This window comes from Arvicola amphibius, chromosome 9 (genome assembly GCF_903992535.2).
Source record: "Arvicola amphibius chromosome 9, mArvAmp1.2, whole genome shotgun sequence".
Lineage (NCBI taxonomy): Eukaryota > Metazoa > Chordata > Mammalia > Rodentia > Cricetidae > Arvicola > Arvicola amphibius.
In genome coordinates this window covers 41,878,665-41,902,346 of record NC_052055.2, presented here as the reverse complement: position 1 = coordinate 41,902,346, position 23,682 = coordinate 41,878,665, and the positions used below count along the sequence as shown (strand labels likewise).

At 45.8% G+C, this 23,682-nt stretch overlaps 1 protein-coding gene across 1 annotated transcript in view; it reads left to right on the top strand.

Moving 5' to 3' along the window:
• The first annotated feature begins 1,062 nt into the window (after positions 1 to 1,062).
• The window catches only part of Pacsin2 (protein kinase C and casein kinase substrate in neurons 2), a 107,648-nt gene continuing 85,028 nt past the window's right edge, over positions 1,063 to 23,682 (top strand). Inside the window, 1 exon segment of the mRNA XM_038341657.2 lies at positions 1,063 to 1,192. The gene's annotated coding sequence lies outside the window, so the exon portion shown is untranslated.

Genomic DNA, 23,682 nt, shown 5'->3' with positions numbered 1-23,682 from the left:
CATCAGTGTCTTGCAATGTAACCCTGGCTTGCCTGGCCATTTACTCCTTTTCGTTCTTCTAAGCAGCGTCTTACTCTGTTCTCAGGCTGGCCTGGAACTCTCAGCCGTTCTTCTGTGTTAGTTTGTTGAGTACTGGGATCAGAAGCCCTTCTCCGCTATTTAACTCTTTACACCACAGTACCCAGAAAGTTACCTGCTCTCAGCTTCTCAAACGTGTGAGGCAGTGCTTAGGAAGTCATTAGCCATTTTGACTCAGTGTCTTTTCCTTCTGCTCCAGGGGCTAAGGCCTTATCAGGTAGGGTTGCCGTAAGAACCAAAAGGTCTGTTCTACGCCTGGTGCCCTGAGGGCCATCATCTCTGACCTCAGGAGGGAAGTTTCTCCATTTCACTTCCTCTTTTTTGTTGACAGGGCTCACTACGTGTTAGCTAGCGTTGGCTAGCCTGGAACACCCAGAACGTCTCTGCCTCCTGATAGCTGGTGTTACTTGCGTGCGCTACCACTCCTGGCCTGGAGGAAACTTTTTAAATAAAAAAGAATTATGTGTATGCTTGCTTATGTCTGTCCGCTCCACGTGCGTGCCTGGTGCCCACAAAGGCCAGAAGATGGCGTCAGATTCCCCGGACTGGGATTTCTGATAGTGATGAATCGCCTTATGGGTGCTTGGAATGGAATCCGGGTCTTCTGGAAAAGCAGCACTCTCTCCAGATCCGAGGAAACTTTCTGAAAGTCCACCTTATCTGAATTCCCAGTCAGGCACGGCAACGCTCCCGGGTGCTAGGAAAACCACAGAAGTCTAGCCCGCCTAAGAAAATCCTACCGGGCGGCTCCGGGGCAGTGACCCGTGCTGGCCTCTCAGCGACTTAAGTAGGCGCTCTCTTTGACTGACAGGGGAGGCCGCTAATACTTACCCAGGGTAGTCCCCTTGAGCGCGCTTGGGGGCGTGCCACCTTGACTCTGGTCTGTCCAATCCAGAGCTCCGAAGGAGCTGTAGGGCGGGGCCTGGGTCCAGGCAGCCAATAGGACGAGCACAGCGGGCGCGGCGGGGGCGGCGCGGTCTCGGCTGGCGGCAGAAGCGGCGGCGGGTCTGGGCAGGGCTGGGCAGCGCGGCTGGAGCGGAACGGAAAAGGGGTCGGAGTCGCAGCCCGGCCGGGGCGGCGTGCGTAGCGGAACCCGAGGCGAGCGGCGGCCGAGGTGAGGGGTACGCCGCGACGGTTGGGACGCGGGTCGGTGGCCGCACCTACCCCTGTCAGGCCGCGCCGGGGCCGAGCGCGCGGGGCCGCGCCGCTCGAAACTTCTAGTCCGCGCGAGAGGGGCCACGAGCCGGCGGGCGGAGCCGGGGAGGCCTGAGGGGCGGCCGGATCGGGCGGGACCCACGCGGACGCACTCCTGGGGGCGCTTTGCGGACTGTCCGCCTTTCATTTCCGTCCTTCCCACACTCGGTGTCCGCGGTGGTGAGAGCCAAGCCTGCTTGGAGAACATGACCTAGGGGTGTGTGGCGAGACAGGAAAGGCTGGATGCTGTCCTTTTGACTTTGATAGTTTTCTAGACTCATTGGATCCGAAATGTCAACTACCTCTCTCCTCCCGTGGAACTCAAAACCCGCGTTCTTCTCTCTCCAGGCTTGCGGGCCCCCCCTCTGAGAAGGTCGGCTTTGCTTTCTCCCCGCCCCCTCCCCCCCAGCAGTGGATCGGAGGGGCTGGCTGGGGACCTCATGGCTTTAGAGATTAGACCTGGAAGGAGACACACCCCAGGGATGCTGCTTTGGTCCGGGGTGTGCACACCATTCCTTGCTCTGGCCGTTTTTCCTTGACCGCAGCTGTCCTGAGGTTTTGTGATTAAGGGGAGTAGGTTGCTGACGGTCTCCAGGGCTACTCATTACGCTGTTTAACAAACACTCCCGCTCTGTCCTGATGTGAATCTATTTAATCCTGAGTTGTGGATGTGAGCTCACACCTTCCTCCCCCACTGCAAGTTTTTCCGTTCTGTTCTTGCGCCCCTGGCATTTGACAGCTTGGAGCCCCTCGCAAAGGGATCATCCAGGTGGGCAAGTGTTTTGTGTTAGCCTCCGTTTTCCGTCGTAGGGCATTTGGAGTCACCTTTTCACAGAAGCACTGAATGAGTTCCCGTGTAGTTGGGACTCTCTTGACTTGAAACGCTTTGGTCTGTGCATTTACACTTACTGTAGAGTTTGGCGGTCTCTTGGTGAAACTATGCTCCTTGAGTCATGAGGCCACTACAAAGAAAAACTTGTGTGATGTTAAAGAAACTGACCATTAGGCTGATGGGTACTTATGGCTTGGGAAAGTAATTGATCACAAAGGAGCAGAACACTGATTAGATCAATTCTCTCTGCAGGATTTTTTTTCTCCCCCTTCAAGACAGGGTTTTTCTGTGTAGCCCTGGCTGTCCTGGAACTCGATCTGTAGACCAGGCTGGCCTCAAACTCACAGAGATCCGCCTGCCCCTGCCTTCGAGTGCTGGGGTTTTAAAGGCGTGCGCCACCACCGCCCTGTAACTGTGTGAGATTCTTAAAGAATAACTACTCATTTAAAGAGAAGTGGTGTTTTAGTTCATGTGTTTTGGGGAACTTACAACTTGTTACTTCTGAACATAATAATTAATCCAAAAGTGTGTGTATGTAAGATACCACATCTAGGTTTCCATCCTGTCTGATAGAGGCTTTCCCTTGGTACTGAGAGCCAGCACAGATTTCTGATGGCCAGGCGTTTCTAGGGGGAGCAGAGGCATTTTCCCTTAGTTTTGTGGGATTTTGTTTGTTTGTTTGTTTGTCTGTTTTGTTTTTTAGACACAGAGTCTAGCTATGTAGACTAGCAGACATGGAACTCAGAGATTAAATGCCTGTGACACCATATCTGGCCACCTTTAATCTTTCTATTCTTTTCTCTTCCCCGAAACTTCATGTTTCGGTTAAGGCCTGATTCTTAGACTTCCTGCTTCTGAAAAGGGTTATCACTCGATCCTTGCAGGATGTTATGGAATATCAAATAATAGTAGTAAAATTGCTGACTGTTGTGACACCTTGTGAAGCATACCAGAGTGCTCTCTGGCCAACATCACCTGAAACCCAGGTGTTTCTGGCCTGCCTTACCTACCATCCCATTGTCCTTGGCCTTCTGGAAGCCACCCTTTAGATTATGTAGGTAATAACTGTGTTCACATGAGCTGTAGTGGCTGCTCAGTGTTTTTCCAGTTTGGAACCACAGCTGCATACCTGAAGGCAGCCAAGGAAGGCAGGGCTTAGCTACTGAGTTGATTTGCATACTAGGGACAGAGTCCTTTATGACCTCTGCTCATCTTCCTCACACCTGAAGGTAACCCCAAGAGTGTGGTCTAAGTGGGCCTTAACTTGTTCCTGGTGGCTCTCAGTGGTGGTCTTTGGGATGGCTTTTTGAGAATTTTTTTCTGATTTTTAATATTCATTGGTTAAAAGAATAGGTCTCCTAGGGTTGGGGGGTGGTTCAGTCAGGAAACTTGACACCTGAGTTCTAACTCTGAACAAAACAGTAAGGAGGGGGCGGGGAGATGGCTTAGTGACTAAGAGCATTTGTTACTCTTACAGAGAGGACCTGGGTTTAATTGTCAGCACTTACATGGTACCATAACCATTGTAATTCCAGTCCCAGGGGACCTTGCACTGACCTCTGAGGGCACCAGACATGTACATGGTGCACGTGCTTGCATGCAAGCAAACATTCATACACATAAAATTAAGAAATCTTTAAAAAAATGCAGTGGACAGTGATGAAGGAAGGTACCTAACATCAACCTCTGGCCTGCACATGTACACACACGCACGCAGAATAGTTCTCCCACTGGCCACTTGCCTGTAATCCTACCCTAGTCTGAGGCCAGCTTGACTGTGTAATGAGACCCTATCTCAACAAAGATGGTTCTCCAGGTATTCTACACAACCAGACATTTTTTTTAGCATCCGTATGGTTACTAACTACTTGAGACAGCTGTTAAGATCAAGAGGCTTGCATTTTTTTTTTTCTGGTTTTTCGAGACAGGGTTTCTCTGTAGCTTTTGGAGCCTGTCCTGGAACTAGCTCTTGTAGACCAGGCTGGTCTCGAACTCACAGATCTGCCTGCCTCTGCCTCCCAAATGCTGGAATTAAAGGTGTGTACCACCACCTCCTGGCCGAGGTGTGCATCTTTTTAAAAGACATTTTATTTAGTGTGTGTGTGTGTGTGTGTGTGTGTGTGTGTGTGTATACATGCTCATATACATACATGTATGTATGCATATGCCATGATGTACATGTGGAGGTCAGAGGACAGCTTGCAGGAGTGGTTTTTCTCCTCTACATGTGGTTAGTAGGGATGGAACTCAGATTGTCAGGCTTGGCAGGAAGTGTCTTTACCTGCTGAACTGTTTCTCCCTGTCCAGATTTTTAATTTTCATTTAAAAAAAAATAAAAACTTCTGTTTTGAAAAGATAATACATTTATTTAGTGTGTGTGTTTGGATACGCCACAGTGTGCATGTGGCAGTCAGAAGACACCTGTAGGAGTTAGTTCTCATTAGTTCTTTCCTTCCACCCTGTGGATTCTGGGGATTTGACTCGGGTTGTAGGGAAGGGTTGATGGCAGGTACCTTCTGAACCATACTCCCAACCTCCGCTTTTTATTCTTTACTTGCCCTCCCCCAGGTTTTCTCCGCTTTGGTTCTGGGAATGGAACTGGGAAAGCTATCTGCCACTAAGCTGTGCCTCTAGCTCATTAAAAATTTCAGTCTTAAAAATATTCACACATTTCTTGGGTCCAGGTACTGAACTAGATGGAGAAGGAGATTCAGCAGCAGGATACAGTGGTAACAGCTATCAGAGTCCTCAGTGACCATTTTAGAAAGGAACCTTGCTGGGATATTGAGGAACTTACTGTGTGGCTGTCCTTGGCCTCAGAATCAAGGCAGTCTTGCCTCAGCCCTTCAAGTGCTGACATTTCAGGCTTGAACCATTACATCTACTTTAATGTAATTTTTCTCCATTTCTAGAATACCAGATGACAGTGGGAGATGGATGGAGACCAGAAACCCTGGACTCTTTATAGCCTTCCCTCCACTATGAGGTTAGGATGATGTGCATCTCAGGGTCTCAGTATTTATGTTTGTAGGATGAGGGGTTTAGAAGTTCTTTTTTGAATATTTATTGATTTATTATGTATACAGTGTTCTGCCTGCATATATGCTTGCAGGCCAGAAGAGGCAACCAGATTTCATTACAGATGGTTGTGAGCCACCATGTGGTTGCTGGGAATTGAACTCAGAACCTTTGGAAGAGCAGCCAGTGCTCTTAACCATTGCTCCAGCCTGATTTAGAAGTTCTTAACCTTTGAAATTCTGACAACAGTTATGAGATACCCTCTCCCCACCCCAGGAAAAGAAGCACATGTGTGAACAATTTGGGGGCCAGCATCCAGGGTAAGGACTGCCACATTCCAGCCCTAAGCTGTCTTCTTCCTGACATGATGGTAGGGGTGGTGAGCATAGCTTCCTAAGCTGACTCTTGCCTCAGAGAATCTGTAATTCTATTTTCCCTGACATCTTGGAGCTAATAATAATGATGACATTCATACTGGAGGGCACATTCCAAAGGGTTGTCTTCCCATTATTTTGTACTCAAACATTTGAGTGATTTGAGTTGTGTTAAAGAAAGTGGTATCAGTCCTGGCCATTGTGTTGTAGAGTCCATTCTGGGTCCAGAACTTGGGCTCCTGGATGCCAAGTTGGGGTTTTTCTGTTAGGTTCTGGTCCCTTGGTGGTTGTCATGATGAGTTGTTGGCATCATAAATATCCTTCAATGTCACTTGGAAAAGAAGTTTTGTTCATCCACTGAAGGACTATTTTTCCTTTGGAATTTGAATCCTAAACACCTTGCTGTCTTGACAATGAAGAACTTACTTGTTTTATTTTTTTAAAATATTTATTTATTTATTATGCATACAATACTCTGTCTGTGTGTATGTCTGTAGGCCAGAAGAGGGCAGCAGACCTCATTTACAGATGGTTGTGAGCCACCATGTGGTTGCTGGGAATTGAACTCAGGACCTTTGGAAGAGCAGGCAATGCTCTTAACCACTGAGCCATCTCTCCAGCCCCACTTGTTTTATTTTTTAAAATGTTTTTTTAACCTTTACTTTTTATTTTATGTATGTTAGTATTCTGCTTGCACCATGTGTGTGTGTTGATCTCCTGGAGCTGGAGTTATGGACGGTTATGTGCTGCCATATAGGTGCTAAGAATTGAACCTGGTCCTCTGAGAGAACAACCAGTGCTCTTAACTAGTGAGACATCTCTACCCCCTCGGTTTTGTTTTTAGCCTTTTTCAGAGGGGAAAATTTGTAGAATTTGAGGGTTTGGGGCAGATTTATTTATTGTTTGTTTTTTTAATTATTGTTGATTAAAGAGTATATTTAAATGATTACTTCTCAGTTGCTTAGCACTTGAGAAAGCTGTGAAGTTAATAAATGTTAAGTGGAAATTAGAAATTGAGTTAGACCTGGTGGTACACGCCTTTAAATTTCAGCACGTGGGAGGCAGAAGCAGGTGGATCTCTGTGAGTTGGAAGCCAGCCTGGTCTACGGAGTAAGTTCCAGGACAACCACTGCTACACAGTGAGACCCTGTTTTGAAACAAAAAAAATCTCAGGTCATGGAGTTGACCTACCCAAGTATGGCCTCCTTGAGCCAGAATCCCCAAGTAATTTGAAGTTGGGTATGAATTGTGTTGGTCTTACTTTTTTTTCTGTTGCTGTGCTAAAGCACCTTGACCAAGGCAACTTTACTGAAAGAGAGGGTTAGAATCCATGATGGCAGAGCAAAGGCATGGTGGTAGGAACAGCTAAGAGCTCACTTCTTGATCAGAAAGTAGGAAGCAGTGTGTGTGTGTGTGTGTGTGTGTGTGTGTGTGTGTGTATGTCAGGAATGGTGACATGGGCTTTTGTAAGCTAAAAACCCTCTCCCAGTGGCACACCTCTTCCTAAAGCCACACCTCCTAATTCTTCCTAAGCAGTTCCATAGACTGGGTACCAGGCATTCAAACATAAGAGTCTAAGGGTGCCCTTCTCATTCAAATAACCAGTGACCATGACTGTCCCAACAGTGGCTTCTTGTGACTGTGTCAGGTTCCTAGTGCTTTACAGATTGTTTATTATACAGAGTCTCAACTGTATAAAAAGCAGGTGTTTAAGAAAGGACAGGAAACTTAAAAACTGCACAGGTTAAATTACTTTTTCCCCATATTTTTTAAAAAAACATTATTCTCTGTACATGTGTATGTATGTATGTGTATATGGGCACAACAAGTGCATTTACCTGCCAAGCCATCTGTAGTGGTTTGAGTAAGAATGGTCTCTATAGGCTCATATAACTGAATGCTTAGTTATCAGGGAGTGGCACTATTTGAGAAGGCTTAGGAGGTGTGGCCTTGTTGGGGGAAGTGTGTCACTAGGGGTAGGCTTCAAAAGCCCATGCCACGCCCAATCTCAGGCTCTGCATAAGGATCAGGATGTAGCTCTCAGCTACTTCTCCAGCTCCACGCCTGCCACCATGCTCTCTGCTGTGATGATAAGCCTCTGAAGCAGCAAGCCAGCTGCAATTAAATGCTTCCTTTCGTAAGAGTTGCCTTGCTCATGGTGTCTCTTCACAGCAATAGAACGGTGACTAAGATACCATTTCACTGGCTTCTTTCTTTCTTTTTTTTTTTGATTTTTTCGAGACAGGGTTTCTCTGTGGCTTTGGAGCCTGTCCTGGAACTAGCTCTTGTAGACCAGGCTGGCCTCGAACTCACAGAGATCCACCTGCCTCTGCCTCCCGAGTGCTGGGATTAAAGGCATGCGCCACCACCGCCTGGCCACTGGCTTATTTCTGATGAAAATAAACAACCTGGTCAGATGCGTTGGTTACTCAGGCATTGGCATTTGTAGTACTGTATTGAGTAGACTCTCCCTCAAGCATGGTTAGTGTGGAGGAGTCCCCTGTCCTCCTATCATGTCATCCTGATGCTTGTCAGGAGACAGCCAACTAGTTCGTGATTGTGGCATGGAAAAAGTGTCTGTCTGTGGGCTAGAGAAATGGCTTGGTGGTTAAGAGCACTGTTCCTTTTCCAGAGAACCAGAGTTCAATTCCCAGCACCCACATGGTGGCTAACAACCTCTTGTTAACTCCGGTTGCAGGTGATCTGACCTCCTCTTCTGGCCTTTGTGGGTACTCCATGCATGTGGTACACACATGCAGGCAAACATGCATGTGCATAAAATAAAAAGTGTGGGTGTGTCTGTATCTGTTCATTTCAGGTGGGTTCTTTAAATACTAGAGAGGACAGAGCAATCATATACAGTTCTGCTTTATGATATGAGAAGCCTCCCTAGGAAAGGATTTACCTTGCGGAGAAACTTGGTAGAGGTTAATGGCAAAGAGTTAGTTCTGAAACGTTAAGCAGTAGATAATTATCCAAAGTAGAGCCTGGTGAGGAAGTGAGGCTACCTGACAGTAAGACCTGAAACAGCCTGGGAGCTCCAGTCTGCTGCTCTTATGCAGCAGGGTGCAGAATGCACCTGCCACAAACCTTCACTGACTCTACTAGTATTCACAACGACTTACTCTCATCAGGAACTGGCACCATACATTGGTTTTTATTTTTCTTCTATTGGCTTTCTGCTTTCTTCTTAGATGCATATGGTGTCAAACTCCTAGAGATTTACCTTCCACTGCCTCTTGAATGTTGGGATTAAAGGTGTGTGCTTACTTTGTTTTTAATGTGTGTGTGATTTTCTGCAGGCATGTACTTGTGGAGGTCTGAGGACAACCCTTGGGAACCTGGTTTTTTATTTGTTGTCTAGTGTGATTGGGGATCAAATTCAGGTTGTCAGCCCTGTATTTGATTACCCTTATGCAGAGCCATCTTCATAGTCCTTTTGTTTTTTTAATTATTTGTTTTATGTCTGAGTATTTTGATTGCATGTATATATGTGTACCACATGTTTGACTGTTGTCCAGTTAGGTGAGAAGAGGATGTCAAAGCTCCTGAAACTGGAATTGTAGACAGTTGTGAGCTTCCATGTGGGACCTCTGGAAGAATAATGTGTGCTCTTAACTATTGAACCGTCTCGCCAAGCAGTGGTGGCACATGCCTTTAATCACAGCACTCAGGAGGCAGAGGCAGGCAGATCTCCGTGAGTTTGAGGCCAGCCTGGTCTACAAGAGCTAGTTCCAGGATAGGCCCCAAAACTACAGAGAAACCCTGTTTCGAAAAACAAAAAAACAACAAAAAAACAAAGCACAAAAACAAAAAAAACAAAACTATTGAGCCATCTTGAGCTGTCTTTCCAGTCCAGTCCAAATAGCCCTGTTTTTTTTGTTTTTTTTTTTTATATTTATTTATTATGTATACAGTATTCCGTCTGTGTGTGTGCCTGCTGGCCAGAAGAGGGCACCAGACCCCATTACAGATGGTTGTGAGCCACTATGTGGTTGCTGGGAATTGAACTCAGGACCTTTGGAAGAACAGGCAATGCTCTTAACCTCTGAGCCATCTCTCCAGCCCAGCCCTGTTTTTTTTAAGAGAGAACATAGCCTGGCAGGCTTTGAACTCATCTTCTTGTCGTAACGATTTTAGAGTTTATATTCGAGGGGTTTTACTTGACAACTCTCCTTGGCCTGAGAGCATTTGGAATGTATCTTAGTTGTCTGGGACATCTGTGTGTGAAGGGAGAATAGGCAAGGTGGATTGAAGGGGTGTATACTGGCTACTGTTATGTAAAGATCATGGTGTCTCATTCAGCTCATAGCTCTAGGATTCCAGGATTAAGGTCTCAAGCCTTATAGAAACAGCTGGGTCTAGAATAATTACGTTTTACTATGACAGTACTAGATAGAAATGGGTCGACCTGGAAAGAGAAGGACTGGTTTGGCTGTGCTCAGCATGCTGCAGAACTTAACTCCAGCAAGGAGGTCTTTGCCGGAAGTGAGCTCCAGAGTCATCAAGAATGTGGATGCAAGTGGTGTGTGGGGTTGTTGAGTGTGGTGGGAGGACCGTTTCAGGATGTGCTCTTTGTAGGACATGGCTAGGGTCTAGACTTTTCTCTGGAGAGTGGATTCAGTGGGGAGTTTATGGGCAGGATGATCTTGGTAGAACTGAGGCCAGTTGAGAAGTCAGGGAGTGGATGGGAGAGGTGTGAATCTGATTGCTCCTTCTCTCAGTGCTCACCAGTGTCCTCAAAGTCTAGAGGATTGCCTTGGCAGCTCCTAGGAAACACTGGTTTAATTTTGTAAGAAAGGGGCTTCCAGGGAGGGTTGATCTCAGTCATTGATTCAGCTCCATTGTCTAAATGTTCACTTATGCTGTTGGGGTGGAGAGGGTGTCCATATAGCCTGGGTCCTGTTTTTGTTTTGATTGGCTTACTCTCACAAGTCTGTAAGGCTGGCTCCTCAGATGAGAAAAGGCAATAGTGCAGCAACGAACTAGAGGTCAGAAGCATGGATTTAGAGCCAGACAACCCTTGGTCTAGGTCTGCCACCAGGTAGACGCCATGCCTGGTCAAATGGTTCAACGTTTCGGAGACTAGGTGTCTTATTTTGAACTGCTTTAACATAGTGCTCTAGTATTTGCTTATAAAAACACAAATCTTGTTCCTTTGTTCCTCAAAGTTCTGGAGTTCGGAAGCCTGAGGTGAGGGTGCAGTAGTGTTGGGCTCTCTTCTGGGTAATAGATCCAACCTCTGGTGCTACTCTTTTACAGCTGAACGAGGGTAAGGGAGCTCCCTGAGTTCCTTCTTTTTTCATTTTTCTATTTTTGGGGAGGGGGTTTGAGACTGGGTTGATCTCTGTAGCTTTGGAGCCTGTCCTGGAACTTGCTCTGTAGACCAGACTGGCCTCAAACTCACAAAGACCCTCATGTATGTCTGCCTCCTGAGTGCTGGGATTAAAGACATGTGCCACTACTGCCTAGCCTGAGTACCCTCTTAAGAAAGAGCACTAAGCTCATTCTTGGGGCCTTCACCCCCGTGACCTAATTAGCTTCCTAAGACTCCACCTCCTAATATCATGATATTGACACTAGAATTTGAGTGTGGGAATTTGGAGTGGGTCCCTTCCTCTGGGTTGTGGTAGGGGCTGTGCAGTCACAGACCCAGAGCTCAGTCCATGGTACTTAGTCATTTTGTATCACTTAGCATGATAATTAAGCAAATTTGTAAATTAAGTAAAACCCTAAAGTACTTGTATTGGATTTATTTTATCCAGTTCTTTTACGAATGTATTATTCTTTCTTGAGCCAGAGTACTCATTAGGACATTTTTTGGTGACTCAAGGTCACAGGGATGCTATCAGGGTCACCAATATGGGTGAGCCCTTTTGTAGAATCTCATGACCTTGGCAGGACATATGTTCCCTTCATTGCACTACTCTGAGGTTTTGTTTGCTTCTGTCCCCTTGATGGGAGTGAGACTAGGAATCTGTATCCTAGCCAGGTGGTGGTGGTGGATGCCTTTAATCCCAGCACTCAGGAGGCAGAGGCAGGCGGATCTACAGAGTGAGTTTCAGGACAGCTGTGACCACACAGAGAAACCCTGACAGAAGATGGGTGCATCCTGCCTGTGTTTGAGGACAACCCTGCCCTGCCTCCTGGCTTAATGATGCTGTGCTTGAGTTTAATGTGATAGGTCATACAGGCCTGTCCCAGTGATGAAGAAATGTTGCTGTTTAGTGGGAAGGGAGCATGTGACTGGGTGAATGGAACATCCAAGATGAAAAAAGACTTGAGAACATCAAGGATCAAGCTGTGTGCACAGGGATCCATGGCAGAAATAGGGTTAAACTTACATGAGGCAGCAATAGCTCAAGCCGTGGAATCGAGGTTTTGAACTGTGCTCTTACCCTTTTACTTTCAGAATTAATGTTTAAGTTTTAGTTGACTTTATAATTTAGGTTAAGTGTGTTATCAGTGTAACTTGGCTGTGCACTATTGGTAGTTGACTATGAACTTTCCCATAGCTTTCATTTTGATTTCAGAACAGCTTTATTGGTTGTTGGTTTCCCTTGTTCATGATTCAGAAGAAAGACAAAAAGAGGTAGACTTGGAAGGCTTCTGTGAGGCCACTGACCTAGACTCCACATGAGGGGTAGACAGTCACAGGGCCTTTGCCTGGACCTGAGGATAGTCTATAGTGTCTAGAATCAGCTGTGATGTGACTAGTTTTCTAAGTTGTCTCTTGAATGAAATGAAATTTTATTGTTTTAAAATGATGCTCAAATTGTAGTTTGTGAACATTTTCAGACTTCAAACTTTGTTTGTGTTTTATTATATCAAATTATGCTGTCTCTAGCTGAGTGTTCCAAGACTGGGAATTGTGGTCAGGCTCTCTTCCCACGCAGACCTCCAAGCCCGCTATTAGTGGATTTTGTAGCTCACTGGTTTGCTGAAGCTGGCTTGCCTGGGCACCAGTTAGCTTGAGTGTGATGATGTTTTTAATTAAGCACTTGTGACCTCTGTACCAGCAAATATATCATCAGATAAGGAGGCTGGGCATGTGCCATGGGAAGATTGGCATGGTTGGTGACAGAACCAGTAGCCATGGGGTACACTGTGTTCTGGATTTTCTGAGAGACCGTGGAAGTTTTACATTTCTGCCCATTGAGTTCTTACAACCAGTTGGTGAACACGCCACTTCATCCAGGAGTAATCAACCCAAAGGTCAGAAAAGTGACCTTCAGAGGGTTGCTGTCAGAACTGACCCTGAAGCCCATACCAGTGTTCCTTTATCTTGCTACCTTGAGTAAATATTCTGAGTCACTTGCCCTTAATTATGAAAAGGATCTTTAAAAATTCCTCCCTGCCTCTGAGGAACATAGAAATGGGGCAAATTATGTGTTTTTCATTTAAGGCAGGCCATGTTCACTAACCCAATTAAGAAAACCTGAAAATTCACAGTTTACAAAACCAGGAAGTTTATAAGGGTAGGAAGGGAGCTATCACAAGCTAGGACTAGGTCAGCCACATGCATCTCTCCCAGTTGATGAGGTCAGAGGGTGGAGAAACAGGGTTTTCAGAGTTCCAGAGGCCTGGTGGGTGCTGTTGCTCCATCTTCCACAGTTGCCCTGAGGAGGCAGCTGAGGGAGAACTCACTTGGTTGCCTTGTGATGTTAGATGATCATATGTTCTGACTGCGTGGCTTTGCTTACAGATACAGGGTTTCACTGTTCAGTCCAGGCTGGCCTCAGACTCAAGATCCTGCTGGGGTGACAGGCCTGTGCCATCATCACACTTGGCTCAGGTACTTGATGGTTATGCTTGAACTAATTGCCATTTTTTGTTCCAAATGACTGAATATTAAAAAAATTATATTCCCCCTCCCCTCTATGTGCGTACATGTGCATGTGTATGCGTGTCTACCATGGTATGCCATGCAGAGGCCAAAGGGTAACTTGCAGAAATTGTTTTTTGTTTCGTTTTGCTTTTACGAGGTACTGGGGCTCAGCTTCTTATTTTCAGGCTTGGGAACAAGTGCCCTTATCTGCTCAACTGTCTAGAATCTAGATACTAAATGGCCCATGCCTTTTTCTTTTTTTTCCCCCATGTCACCATGTCTGCCCTAAATGCCCTCATTGAATATATATATATATATATATATATATATATATATAACATATATATTGAACATATATATTGAACACATATATATTGAACATATATATTGAACATATATATCGAACATATATATCGAACACACACACACACACACATATATATATTGAACATATATATGTAGTGTTGGGAGCTCAGATCTAGGGCCTAGCTTTTGCAAGGCAAGCATTCTGCCAAGAGAGCCACATCTCCAGCTCCTTAAAAGATTTCCAGTATTATCTTGTTGGCTGTATGAGATTGAAACATTCCCTGGTGCCGGGCATTTTAGATTATTTCCACTTTTTTGCTAATTAGATGAATTTGTAGTTGACAATTTGAGTTCCCTCCCTCCCTCCCTCCCTTCCTCCCTCCCTCCCTCCCTCCTTTCTTGTCTATGTAATTAGTTCCTGAAAAGAAATTCCCAGGAATGGCTTTAAAGTTATACACACTTTAGAGTGCTTTGAGACTTGAATTCTTGTAAGTCTGTTTTTCTAGAATTTTAGGCTAAAGAAAACCCTGGGGATTTCTTCCAGTTGGGTGTCTTGGTCTTTGGAACTTGCAGTGTCCACGAGATAAACTCTCATGAGGGTTTCTTGAATGAGTCACATTCCCTTCCTAATCTGGGTGGACTCTTCTTGCAGGGGGTGCTTTCCTTTCACCAACATGAAGCAAGCAAGCCCTTTGCGGGGGAGGGGGCTGGGTTGTAGCTTAGTGGTAGAGCTTCTGTGAGCATGGTCAGTTCCTAGCACTAAGCACTAAAAAGATGGAAGAAGTCCTACTGCTACTTCTACTTGTTACCAGTGAGGCGAGCAAGTGGTCCTCTTCCCGAAGACTGTGAGTGGTCAGACTGCTGGAACCACAGTAGCTGATCATGTTTGTCCTGGTTTGCGTCTCCACATTTGCAGTCTGAATTGGGAAGGACTGGGCAAGGCTGTTGGCACTGGAATCATTCATAGGTCATGGCAGCCTGGAGTCACATAATCCTTTGGACTTTGCCCTTCTGGCGGGGGTGCCATTCTCACAGATGCTTCAGCTTTTCTTCATTGCTACAGATAGGCACTCTACCAGAGTTATGTAACCTACTCGTGTTTCTGTTGTTACTCTTTGCTTGTTCATTCTTTGCTGAAGTCTACTGTGCCGTTTCCCATTGGCTGACCTTTTACTGTCTTATGGAAGACTAAGAAGTGTCCTATTTGCTCATTTCTCAGGGTTTGCAAAGGACAAGGTGTGTGTGTGTGCGCGCGCGCGCGCGCGCGCGCGCGTGTTTCATGGCTGGATAGTGTGGGGGCTCCTGGTATGGAGGTTATGACCAGACTAGCCTACCTCTGTTCCCATCTTGGACAGTTGTACCTCCCACATTCACCTCTCCCATGGAAGCAGTATCCTCTTCACATATCTGGCCTCACCATGGGCAAAACTCTCAATCTTAGTTCCTCTTCTCATAAAGCTGATGTTCACAGCTGAACTGAAAGACTAGTCCATATGGAGGTAAAACGAGAGGAAACCATCTCAGACAACACAAGGGCATAACAGGCCTTTGTTCCCTGGCACAAGCAGGTTTTTAGTGCCAGCACTCTAGAGCTAGCCTGACTGTTGGCTCTGCTAGGCACTGGGAGCTTCCTGCTTCCCCACCCCTGTTTATTCTGTCAATAAGACCAAATTTAAGAGTAATGCTTGGCTGTGTGCTTGGCAGCCTGTGTTTTTATCACAAGTGTGGAAATTGTACTTTGGCTTGGTTTCTACAGATGCCTAAACATGTCTGAGTCTCTGTTGCCTTAGCAACAGGCTGAACTTTGCTTGTGTGTGGCAAAGGCTCTGGCAGGGGCTGGGTGGGAACTTTTCAGCTAAATTTGATGGCCAGTGGCACTCCCTGTGGCTGTCCCTAGAGACCATTTTATTTTCTTGAGAAATCTCAGCTCAGCAGGGTAGCATGGCATGGGACAGGGTGGACCCAGTCCTCCAGCAGCTCCTAACCCAGGCTTTGCTCTTTGCTGAAGCTGGAGGCTTTGCTCTGCACTGGGACAAGGACTTCTCTTGCTATTCTGTGAAGCTGCTTGTGCTCCTTACACCTGGGCCTAAAGGCTGGGTCTGTTATGGAAACAGGGCCTTATAGAAGACCAGAAGGCTACACCTGAATACGTGTATTGTGGGGAAATGAGTATGGTGAGGTCGCAGGAGTCCATGGTGGGTGTTCCTTTAAGACCAAGGGACATGGTTCCCGTGTAATAAATATTATCCTTTATTATCTTGTCGTTAAAAACTTTTTTTTTGGCCGGGCGGTGGTGGCGCACGCCTTTAATCCCAGCACTCGGGAGGCAGAGGCAGGCGGATCTCTGAGTTCAAGGCCAGCCTGGTCTACAAGAGCTAGTTCCAGGACAGGCTCTAGAAACTACAGGGAAACCCTGTCTCGAAAAACCAAAAAAAAAAAAAAAAAAAAAAAAACAAAAAAACCCTGTTTTTTGGCATTTGCTTATATATGTGTGTGAATGAAGGAGTGCCAGGGCTCACATGTGGAGGTCACAGGATAGATAGCCTTGAGTTGGTTCTTGATGGGATCTAACTCAGGTCATCAAGACTGACAGCAAGTGTCTTTACCTCCTGACTCTACTTACCAATATTGTTATTTCACAATATGCAGCTTGTATTTCATTTTGAATTTCTTTTTACTCTTATAGGTGTAAATTCTAAGTTGCTTGATGGGAGCTGGAGCCGAGAGCTGTTTATCACCTATATTAAAAGCTCAGCCAGCCTGCCTTCCCTGAAGTTCTTCTTTGTGTTCATTTCCAGAATTACTGTTTTGGACCTGAGCTGCTCTGTCTTCTACTTCTGCTGGGAATGTCTAGATTTATGACATTTAGAAATAATTTAATATTATTAAATATTATATAATAGTTTATTATTATAAGATAGTTTATGCTCTTTCTTATGAGTATAAGTGCAGAGGGACTTCTCATAACCCTGCCTCCCGAAAGACAGTATAAACTCGGAGTACAAGCTCAGCCCACTAGGGACTGTATAGATTCCCTTTTTGGCATGGAGTTGGCGAATTGCCAGTCCTTCCAGGACCTACAAAAGCTGCAAACCTTACTCCCACTCCCTCTGCACACTGTTGCTGTTTGTGGGAGTTGTCCTGATTGAGGACCTAGGTTGCTCACCCTGTAGGAGGGCCATGTTTCCAAATTTAATAGCTGCCTCTGAGTTTGGGTCTTGACACAGCTGGGTGCTTTGGAGTATGGCGTGTGTGGTGCCTCATTAGGAGTTCTACTGTTAGGTTGTTCTGACTTCCCCTTGGCTGTACTGTTTGTTGTGGGATCTACTTCTTATTTGTATATTTGTATTTATGTATACCTGTGTGAGTTCATATGCCTGGCATTTGTACAGGTAGCCACAGAGGCCAGAAGAAAGCTGTGGGCCTCCTGGAACTGGAGTAAGAGGCAGTCGTGAGCTGCTTGATGTGGATGCTGCAAACCAAGCCCAGGCTCTCTTCAAGAACAGTAAGCCTGCTGGGTGGTGGCAGCATGGCACACATCTTTAATCCCAGCAGAGGCAGAGGGATCGCTGAGTTGGAGGCCAGACTGGTCTACAAAGCAAGTTCCAGGACAGCCAGGGCTATTTCACAGAGAAACCTTATCTCATAAAAACAAAAAACAAAAAACAAAAAAGGATAGTAAACTCTCTTAACAGCTAAACCACCTCTATAGCCCCCACTTTACCTTTCTAGTGAGGTTCTGGTGGCGTTATTGTATGGTTGGGTAAATAACTGCTGCACCACGCTGTTAGGCCCAAATCCGCGCAGACCCCCAAAAGCCAATAAGGAGACCGAGTCCCATATGTAAAAGGAAAGAGCCTTTATTTTATGCAACTTTGCAAACTTGGTCTCTCCGCATGTCCAACTTTTGGAATAAATGGAGAGCCCCGAGCTCAGTTAGAATTGGGTGTTTATAGTAGTAAAGGTGGGAGTGAGGGGTTTCTGAGGTTCAGGACCCCTGATCGGCTGACATTTGTCTAGGGGTGCTCTGGTGAGTGTGTGCTGGCAGGTGATCCTATCTTCAGTGGTTGGAACTTTAGGCATTTCCTTTGGATGGTATGTTCTTGGGTGGTATTCTGGTAATCTCAGTTTATGGTTCTTCCTGCTACCAGGTATTGCTTCAGGGTAAACTACTGAGACTCAGGCCTCCATTAAACTTATCAGTGGCTGAGTCCTACTCTGGCAGATGATAATGGTTGGATGTAAAGAAAAGAACTTCCTTTGGGTGATCTTTTCATATTTATTCATGATAAATGGCTGGCTCTCAACTCATGTAGCATACTGCCTGCTATGTGATCCCACAGTGGAACACACAGGTGTTTGGAAGTTTCCTGACTCTTAGAATCTATGTTCTAGCTCAGTACTGTAGTGGTTCTGTAGTGATCCAGGCTCCCTGTGGCTAAGTCATTACCAAGGGTTTAGTCCCTCAGGACTGTGCCTAGCAATTATAGATTGTGTCAGGTGTGCCCTTGGCTCTGGGCTATATGTGGCATGCAGGTGAGGACAATTGAATATGTAGCCCAAAACTTAAAATCATATATTTAAAACATGAATTTAAATAAATAAACTTGGCATTTTCCATAGCAGCTTCTGTCCTTCAGAGACTATGTGACCTGCGAGAAGTTACCATTGTTCTTGGGGCTTAATCCCTCTGTCCAGTGAAGGATGAATCCAGGGAGATTGAAGTTGCTTCCTGGACCACATGATGGACCTCTCAAGCTAGCTGTATTTGTTTAATTTAGTGCCCTTCAGTCTTTGAGAGATGTCATTTGCAAAAGTCATTAGCCATACCACCGCACTGTCCAGTCTGGGTGTCTGTGGGTCCCTACCTCACTGTGGAGGGTGGCACAGTGCCCAGGGCACTTGAGTTCCCATCCCCACTGTTCGTGTACCCCTCCCAGTCTCTGAAGCTGCAGACTGGAGGAATCTGTCTGCATGTAGGCTAAGATCAGACAGGACTTCTACTAACTTGGGGAGGGATTCAACCTCTCCTGAAACTCAGCGATGTCCAAACCCCACATTCCCAGGTTGGTCCATTAACGTTTTTTTCCCTCCCATTTTCCCTAAGAAATCACTTTGGACTTGAGTGATCCTCACTTTTCAGTCTCCTGAATGTTGGCATTTTAGGGGTGTACTATCACATGGACCCTGACCTAGTTTTTCTTTTACTATGGTTGCCACAGTTATTTTCTGTTTAGTATTTATCGGGGCTGATGCGCCAGACCCCCTGCTTCTCTTTGCCCAGTTATGCTCATTCTCAGGTCAGGTGAGGAAACTGAGCTTAGGCAAAGTGCCAAATCTCATATCTGGAAGAATGGCACGTGATTGAGATCTGAGTGCTGTTGTGGAACTTGGAAGGCAGACCTGAGGATGAGTCAGAAATGCCAGCATGTACACTGTGTCAGTTTATGCTGGACCAGCTCTATTCTTTGTAATCAGGATTTGTCATATCAAAGAGAGGGAATGTCTGAAACACGCGTCAGTCCTTTGTGTGGTGGACCTCAGCACTTGATGATGCAGATATACCTGTTTGTTGTTTACAGACCTGAGCAGCAGTCTCTTGTCTGAATACATTCCTTGTGGATGGTGTATTATTCCTTTCTTGGCTGCAGAGCTTTGGGTACACCTTGGCTTTTCTCCAGTGTTTTCTTGTTGTGACTGGGCATAGTAACTTTCTGAAAACTGTTTAAAAAATCTCCTCTCCTCTATGAAGAATGGAAGGAAACAGCATTTGCAGCCATGACTCAGCCCTTGATATAACAGTCATTCTGACTGGAAGTTTGCAAGCTGTTATCCTGCTGGCATCAGCAGCTGTGAGTTCTTTAAATATTTACATTTTATCACTGCTCAGCTCTTGTCTTCTGTAGGGGAGGGAAGCAGTGTCTCTGTCCTACAGTCCACGTGGCCTTCTCTGATGCTTACCTTTCCAGGAGGAACCGTGGGTTAAAGATTGAGCAGTTACCCAAGTGAGCTTTGCTCTGGGCCTTGCAAGGTGTGTGTGAGCTGTGTGTTTCTGTTCAGAGGTCCTGGAAAGTGGTCAGAAACTGAGCCCTCCCAGTGTGAGAAAATGACAATGGAATTTTCAGTGTGTCTTAGGAGGGCTCTGTTTGAGTAGAAAATGGAAGAAACCTTTGTGGTTTTGGTCTTTTTGTTTCTCTTCACCTTCCTTCCCCTTCTTCTCTTTCCTTTCTTGAAAGTAAACCTGGAGTATGATGCAAAGAGGGAAGTGGGGAGGATCCTTCCGGACAGTAACTAGAGTACTCTTGTATCCTTTTAATTTGAAAAAGCCCTTTTAACGTTGGCATTAGGAGGTAGTGTTTTTTGATTTTATTTTGCTGAGATTGGGTCTCACTTAGTTCAGGCTGGCCTGGAAATTGGTCTAGCTAAGGATGACCTCCTGCTTGTAGCTCCCAAGTGCTGGGATATAGGTATGTGGCGTGATGCCTAGCTCAGGAGCCGGCTTTTGAAGAATGTTGTTGTTATATGACAGTATAAAAGTTAGTATTTAAGGTTAGTGTTTTATGTTGTTCTTGCCTCAAATTTCAAACTCCTGAGTTGTAATAACAGACAGTACTACATACTATGCTGTCTGTTTTTAAAGCCTCCTGTTTGGTACAATTTGACATGGCATACACTGTTGCCATTCCCACAAACTGACAGCCTCCTTCTGCTGTCTTGTAGCCCCTCCCCTTACCCCTCCCCTCTTCCTCCCCAGGTAGGAAGCTGTAGCCCAGCCTGTTTGCTTTAAAATGCAAAAGACTAGATGAAGTGGATGCTTGCAAGTTTGTGTGTTTTGGGATAAGTTTCATGTAAAATCTTCGCTGAAATCAGGGTCACAAACATTGTCTCTTGCTGATCTTACAGGTCTGGGTTTTATATTTGGGTCTGTGATCCATTTGAACCACTTTTTTTATATAGTGGGAGATATGTAAAGAAGGTCCCCTGTGCCCCCTCCCCCATCTATTTTTCAGCACCATTTACTAAAATGTTCCCAAAATTTTAAGGGGGAATTTTCTAATTGGTCTGGAACTTGTGGTTCTGGGCACTTGAGTTTTCTTCCTGTTGGCTGCTTATTATTCTCTGTGCTTCATGTAGCCTGGGTGTTTTTCTTTCATGAGTGTCTTTGGTTCCTGATGCCAGGGGCCCTGTCATTGTGAAGCAAGTTATAAAGGGGCAGGATGATGCTTGGTCAGATGTACATGGGCTTTCTCCCTACTCAGGGTTACATAGAGCCCTGGACACAGAAGCTTTATGGACATCCCAGTTGGTGGCTTCTGGGCAGTGTCTCATTTCCAGAGGCGACTGTGGAGGCCTGCCAGGACAGAGAAGTGAGTGTACAATAAGCTTTCTGTGTCTGGGTAGGTAGGGTGGCAACCTAGGCTGGGGATGTGGCTGTTTGGAGGCCACCTTGGGTGGGAGAGGCCTAACAGTGGTATGACCTGCTTGTTAGCTGGGGGAACCTGTCTTCTCCGTGGTCTGACTTCTCTGCTCATTTGGATGACTGGACAAGTTCTCTGTTTGTTCTCAGTCATAGAGGCTCTGAGCAGTGTCTAGGCTCGCTGTTCCCTGGACCTATGTGGTGTGGCTGTGGTCCACAGGCCATGGTCCTGCCTGTGCCACTGTCTGTCTGTTCTACACACTCTGCCAGCCTCATATGGCCCTCTGAGCAAATGATGGAAATGGAGCACACATGTCATGGGCATGTGCTTGGCTACTAAAGTTTGAAGGATTGATTGGTTTGCTATTCCTATACTCTTCAGAATTGTGGTCTCAAGGCAGTGAGGAAGGGCCAGACCATCGGGATTACAGTTCTTCCTGGCTCCTGGTCACCCTCACAGTGAAAGCCCAGACTTGTAGAATGTTCACTGCTTACCTCATTTCTTGCCACATTCCTGCATTTCTCCCTCTAGGTTAGAGGTGACTTCCCTCTCTTTCTCCAACTATCCTTTCAGCCCTTGCCCTTACTCTGCAGTCCCCTCCCAGGATGCCTTGTGATGTAGTGCTCCTCCCGTCCCAGAGGATTTGCTGAGGAAGGTGAGAGCCTGCAGGATCTGTCTTTTAAAAATGGAACCCAGGTTTTAGCTCTGCATGCATAGGCACCATGACGACCCTGGACGTGGGAACCATCTCATGGTTTGAGAAGTGGTTGTCTGGATTGAGCTGGCTTTGTTGCTTTTTTCTTTAAATGGGAATTATATTGACTTTCTTCTTTCTATTTTTTTTCTACCTTCCACTTGCCTCTCCCCTCCTCTCTTTCCTGTTATTGAGACAGGGTCTTACTGTGTTATAAGGTCCGACTGTCCTGGAACTCACTGTGTGTACCAGATAACTTCACACTTGTGACAGTTCTCTGGCCTACACCTTCTGAGTACTGGGATTAGTGCAAGGAGCATGTAGCTCCTTGGTTGTCTTTTTTAGATCATGGATTTTTAAGTATATTCTCTCTCTCTCTCTCTCTGTCTGTCTCTCTCTCTCTGTCTCTGTCTCTGTCTCTCTGACAGGGTTTCTCTGTGTAACAGCCCTGGCTGTCCTGGAACTTGCTTTGTACACCAGCCTGGCCTCAAACTCAAAGAGATCCACCAGCCTCTGCCTTCTGGGTGCTGGGATTAAAGGCGTGCGCCACCACCGCCTAGCCCATTTTTCTCTCTTGTAACAATTCAAAAATTGGTATCTCTGACACAAACTTACTATATATTTGTGTGTGTGTGTGTGTGTGTGTGTGTGTGTGTGTGTGTGAGTACAGGAATGCATGTGGCACAGTTTGCCTGCGGAAGTCAGAGGACAACTCTTTGGAGTTGGTTCTCTCGTGCTACCTTGTGGGATGTGGGATTGAACTCATGTTATCATGTTATCCTCTTAACAGTATGTCACTGAGGTGTCTTCTTGGCCTAACAGCTTTTTCTAAATGTGTCTGCTATTAGAATTTGAAGGCAAGCTCAAAGATTAATTTGAATTTTTGCAGTGTTTCTTTGGAACATAGGGACTGGGCCATAGTTGACTAACATGGCTCAAGACCTGTGTCTCGGGCTCACTGCTTTTGTGCTTTGGCTTGGGAACATTACAGCTGCCTGGCTTAGTTCTTACGCTGCTCTAGTTCAAGGATTGAGTGGGGGGGGGGCAACTGCTGTCTTACATTCCTGAGCCACACTCCTGCAGGCTCTTGGGGTTCTGACCCTGGAACCAGATTATTTCAGTTCACTGTATAGTATCTTCTTTAAGTTACTAGGAGTCAGGATTGAACAATCTCATTTGACCACCTGGTGTTTGAGGGAGGCTAAGGGGTTAGGGGTGTAGAAGAGGAAGGGGATGTAGGAGGGATGAAGGGACGAAGAAGGTTGGGGTGTGCATACATTTCAAGTTTATCTTGTTATCAATTCTGCTTCTAGCCATAAACAAACAAGCAAATAAATAGATTGTAAATAAGAAAAAAAAAAAAACCCTTTCTACTCTCCCTGGCATACCCACATTTCTTGACCTCTCCCATGTTCTTTGGAAATGGGTATTTGTAGTGTGGAGCTGCGGGCAGGCCTGCTTTTCATCCCGCCAGGCTCCCGCATGGTTAGCTTTATACCTGAAATAACAACACACAAATTGTATTCTTTTAAACACTGCCTGGCCCATTAGGTTTAGCCTCTTACTCACATCTTGACTAACCCATATCTAATAATGTATGTAACACCACGAATGGTGTCTTACCGGGAAAGATTCAGCATGTCTGACCTGGTGGCTGGCTTCATCGCATCTCTCTCCCTGAGGAGAGGCACTGCTGTCTATCCCAGAGAGGAGAGGCGGGGCAATTGTCTGAGCTATCTACCTCACTTCCTTTTTCCTGTTCTGTCTACTCCACCTATCTAAATCTTGCCCTATCAGAAAGCCAAGGCAGTTTGTTTATTAGCCAATAAGAATCCTCCATCAGGTATTTACCATTCTTGGGGGTCTTAAAGTGTAAATGAGTAGCCCGTGAAGTTCTGGAGGGAAAACCAGCTGTGTTGAGGAGTGTTGCCTAGATGCTT